The following is a 5,360-nucleotide window of genomic DNA, read 5'->3' as shown; positions in this document are numbered from 1 at the left end:
GCACAAATTTAATCCACCAAACAAACTCACATTCAACCATTTATCATTCATACTAACATGCATGTTTTCTTGCATTTTCTATATCATTTGGTGCAATTGATTGCTTACTACATATTTACAGTGTAACATATAGAACTTAGTAGTCTAATCATAAAAAAATTAAAATCATCTACCATCATGCCAAATTTATTTGTAAACACAAGCGACCTATGTACATGCTCCTAGCCAATCACTTATATTTCTACAAGCTCAAGCACTCAAAGGACAAGAAAAGTAAAAAAAGAAACGTAAAATTTTTTAAAACAAACCTTCTATGTTACCTCTCGCACTTTAGTTGACAAATTGTTGTCAATGTGCAACCCATAAAAAGATAAGGAAAGAAGTTACCCGATTGATTGTGGTCGCTACAACTGCTAATTATGGGTGCTTCCTCCTTTGATCGCGTAAAACTTGAATTGTTTCTGTCTCCTTCATGTTGGGTTCCTACATAGAAAACTTAAAAAAAATGCAATAGAACTAAAAATCTACTTATTAATCCTATTCCTACGAAGTCCAAATCAGAATCATCCAAAAATTAATACGAACAAAATTTAGAAAAATGTTCAATCATCCTCCTCAAAATCCATTTCCTTGCTTCCATCCTCCTCCTCATCCTCTCTATCTTCTTCCTTTTCACTTTCATTCACATCTTCTTCTTGTTCCATCTCTATTGGCCTGAACATGTCTGGTGTATAATTGGGGACCTGGATGTTGTTTTGCCTAGCAAATTCTTGGAAGATCGACCCCAATTCTTGCATCCACCGTATCATCCAATCTAGATTTGGATGACTAATTTCGCCAAATTCTTGTTGAACTTGTGTCAACTTTTGTAATGAAGTTGGTGTAGCCGTTGCGTCTTGTTGCCGCTTATTCAGTCTTTTATTTGTTTTGCTCCCAAATACTTAAGGAAGGTTTCAACGACTGCTCAGTGGATGTCATAGCTACGCCCACCCTTTTGCATAAGGCCGTGAATAGATGGGGAACGAAAACTCCCACCTTTTAGTCACTAATGCATCTCTTCATGTTCTGGTGGATCCATTTGCCGATACAGACTTACTTTTTTTGCAAGATTGCATACAATAAAACCGCTCTAAATGCATTAACATTAGAAACATTTAAAGTAGATACTATTCATGTGCACAAAAATTGAATCCACATTTTAGCCTCTAGAAACATAATAGCTTGATGAAAGGACATGGGAAGATTGGTACCTAAGCGATATTTCCATTCACCCCTTCCTTCAGTTAAAAATTTTATAATGTTATCCATATCTATGTCCCCAAAATATTCTAAATTAGTTTCATCAATAAAATCATTCTCATAGTATGGAGCATTATAAAAATCACAAATAATTTAATGGGTTACTCGCACCTCTTTCTCTTTCATAAGTATCGATTCCTACATATGACTTTCACTACTCCTAGACTCTTAGTCCCGTAATGATGCATAAAATTCTTGAACAACAGGGACTACAACATTATCTTTAGTGATTGTCTAAAAATGTTCCCACATATGAGATGTGACTGAAGGCCATATTTCCTTACACAAAATCATGGATGGATCAATTTCACTCTCTTGAATGAATGTTTTTCCTTGAAGTTTATTAAAATATTTTTCAACATTCAGATTTGTGAAAATAGAGGAATTTTGACACATCGATGGCTCCGTTTCCATATTTTGCCTAACTTTTCTAGGAGGCATGACGTTTTAATTCAACAAACTAATGATGTACTAAGCAAACAAAGTCAATGGAACAATAAAAGTTGAGTTTAGGAACCCTTAACCTCAGATATATTGTTGGATTCCTCGTCATGCTTTGTTTGCTCATCATTTCTTGGAGTGGTTCTGTTCTTGCCTTTCACAAGTAAAATTAAAAGAAGAAATACTTGAAAAAAATCAAAAAGCAAAAGCAAAAGATGAGCTTTTAGGGGATTTTGAGAGTTCTAAAAAATTAAAAGGGGTAAAGTGTGTTTAAATAGGAGTCAAATATGTTTTTTAGGTTAAGAAATAGGTATTTTGGAGGTCTAAAATATTTTACATTAGGGGGTAAGAAATAGGTATTTTGGAGGTCTAAAATATTTTACATTAGGGGGTAGGCCGTTGGATGCACGAATGGGTCAGGTCAACCCTGTAAAAAATTACAGTGATGTCGTGACACAGGGTTTCCATGTTGTGAGATCCTTGGCAGCTTACCGTTGTTGCGACACACTTTCAGTTTGGAAATTTGGGGAGACTGTCCTCCATGTAGTGACGTCGGGTTGGTTTCTTCAGTTCCTTCATTCTACACAAAGCGTTGTGATACAAGCTTGTCATGTCGTAAAAACGACTCTGTGTCAGCCCATATGTCCATCTTTGAGATGTCTCGGTCTTTAATGAAAATATATCAAATAAAAGTTAACAACTACACTCTATGGTTAGCTAAATATTCAATAATTTACAATAGTTAAGCAGTTGAAATATTTTTTAAGTTTTACTGCCGGATTCATCCAACAGTATCACCAGTTCACTGATGGATGATTTTTCCGTTCTGTCAGTATTAGTCCATCTCCATCGTGCCATTCCACCTATGCCCGGTTGTCCCTTTCCTTAAACCTGTTTATCCTTTCTGCATGCATAAAAGGAAGCATGTCCCTTGACTCGAGAATGTTAGAAACAAATAATTTTATGCATTGCTCCCCTAACTTCCTCCTACCTTCCTCTCTTGGTTGATGGCCACATTTAAAAGTTTCAGTCTCATTGATTTTCATAGTTAATTCATTTTTCTCTAAATCAATGGTGGACCTAGAAGTGTCCAGGAAAGGTTTACCTAACAAGACCAGTTTCTCACGATCTTCTTCAAAATCAAGCACCACAAAATCTGCTGGAATAATGAAACTATGCACTTTGACTAACACATCCTCTAATACACGTTTTGGATGAACAGAAGATCTGTCGGCCAAATGTAGCGTTATATGCGTAATTTTAAGATCCCCTAACCCGAGTTTTTCAAAAATAGATAAAGCTATCAAATTAATACTAGTTCCTAAATCACATAGAGCTCTATTAAAATAAATGCTCCCTATCTCTATGGGAATAGTAAAACTTCCCGGGTCTTTTAATTTTTGGGGAACCCTTCTTGAGATAATAGCACTACAGGAAACGCTTATACTAACTTGTTCAACTACCTTAATTTTCCTACAACTAGACATAATTTCCTTTAAAAACTTATCATACATAGGAACTTTCTCAATTTATTGAATTAAGGGTAGGTTAACATTTAATGTTTTAAACAAGTTCAGGAAACTTACAAATTCATCCTCATCCCTCTTTTGTTTTTCCTCTAGTGTTGAAGGGAATAGGAATTGTGCATCGGTAGAATCTTTAGTTATTTCCTTCTCTGTCTCCGCTACCGGTGTGGTTACCTCCTCTGGCTCTGGCTCATCTCCAGCCTCTAGGGATTTCCCTTGAGTATCATCATTGTTCTTCGCAATTTTCTTCGTAGTAGTGGTTTTGGGGCTACTCAGGACTTTGCCTGACTGGAGCGCAATCTCTTTCATGTGCTCCTTACCTTCCCTCCGTGGATTGTCTTCTATATTGCTAGGAATACCTTTGCCAATTTGTCTTTTGACATCACCCATCATGCTCATCAATTGACTCATTTGATCCTCGATTTTAGTCAATGTTCTTGTTGAATTGGTGCACTTAGACTGCACCTACTTAATATACATTCTCATTGAGTGCATTTATCCCTCGATTCTATCCAAACGTTGACCACATACAGTATGGTCACTTTGGTTGACCCTATCATGAGGTTTCTTCAAATAAGGAGGTTGATAATTAGTATTTTTAGCTTGGTTTAAACTGTTACCTCCTCCTCCATTTCCTCCCCATAACAGGTTTGGGTGATCCTTCTAGCCGAGATTATATGTATTTGAATAAGGGTTTCCACCCCTATTCCCGATGTAGTTTATATCCTTGGTGGGATTATTGATAAAATGGAAGAGTGGTTTGTCTCCTCCATGCATAGACGGTGTAGAAGCAAATTCGATACGATTGAGTCTATCTAGTATCTATTGATACTTGTCATCCTCTTGGATAGTTTTAACCATAGCAGGCTTCTGGCCACATTTGAATCGTTCAATTGGCCAGCAAAAGGAGTTTAATGCCATATTTTCAAAAATTTCGTATGCATCCTCGTACATTTTATTCATAAGGGCTCCTCCTGTTGCTCCATCTAATCTAGATTGGTGGTTCGCTTACAACACGTTATAAAATATCTGCAGTCGCATCCATTCAGAAATCCGTGGTGTGGGCATTTTTTAATCAACATTTTGAAACGTTCCCACACCTCATAGAAAATTTCTCCCTCAATCTATCTAAAGACAACAATCTCTCTTCTTAGTTGAACTGCTTTGCTAATCGGGAAGAACTTCTGTAAAAACATTCTAGTGAGTTCATCCCATGCCGTGATAGACCCTGGTGCATACGAGTCTAACCAAGAAAAGGCGTTATCAATCAAAGACAAAGGGAACAAACAAAGATGAATAGCATCATCAGTGACTCCGTTATACTTAAAGTATCACAGAGTTGGAGAACCCGTTTGAAATGCTGATTGGGGTCCTTTGTCACCGTGCCCCTAAATTGGAGATTATTCTGGATCATCTGAATCATCATCGGTTTGATCTCAAAATTATTAATTGTAATTTTCACCCTTGCCATACTTTCCTGAACCATGTCCAGACTTGGTAAGGCATAATCCCTTAGGGTTCTCTCATTCTGAGCCATATGTACATTTGCAGGTAGCTGTTGTGCTGGTGGGTTTAATAAGACGTTATCGTTAGTGTCACCAAACATGGGATTTTCACGTGGTAGGTTACCTGTAGCAAGTGGTTGTGGATCTTGCATCTCTTATAGCTACTACTGTTGCTGTCTCCGATTTCTGTGGATTATTCTCTTTAGATCTGTGATTACTACAATAGGTGTGCCCCTCTACAAGTCATACACTAAACCCAGAAAGAGAGGATTAATAACAATAAATAAAATAAAATAGAATCATACCTATAACTTTAAGATTTTCTAATTATTCTTTCTAAGTTAAAAAATTTAAATCGATCTAGTGATTGCCACCTCGACAATGGCACCAACGACAAACCAGGACCTGTGTTGCGACATCGTAGTCAGTGTACTCTTCTTGGGATATAATCAAGGGTATGTCGCGACACCCTCAGGTTGTGTTGCGACACTGAAGGAAGTCTTGAGATTTCTCCATTTTGCTCCGTATGTTGTAACATTGATCATCCCATGTTGCGACATAGTGACCAGTATCCCATGTTGCGACATCG

General features: G+C 37.1%; 1 non-coding gene across 1 annotated transcript; it reads left to right on the top strand.

The window, feature by feature from the left end:
- Positions 1-4,316: 4,316 nt before the first annotated feature.
- LOC128040062 (small nucleolar RNA R71) lies at positions 4,317-4,423 on the top strand. The gene has a single exon (XR_008194722.1). It is a non-coding gene; the product is annotated as a small nucleolar RNA R71 (small nucleolar RNA).
- Positions 4,424-5,360: the final 937 nt, after the last annotated feature.

Source organism: Gossypium raimondii, chromosome 3, assembly GCF_025698545.1.
Source record: "Gossypium raimondii isolate GPD5lz chromosome 3, ASM2569854v1, whole genome shotgun sequence".
NCBI lineage: Eukaryota > Viridiplantae > Streptophyta > Magnoliopsida > Malvales > Malvaceae > Gossypium > Gossypium raimondii.
Note: the sequence above shows the minus strand (reverse complement) of the source record. Positions and strands in the feature narration are given on the sequence as shown.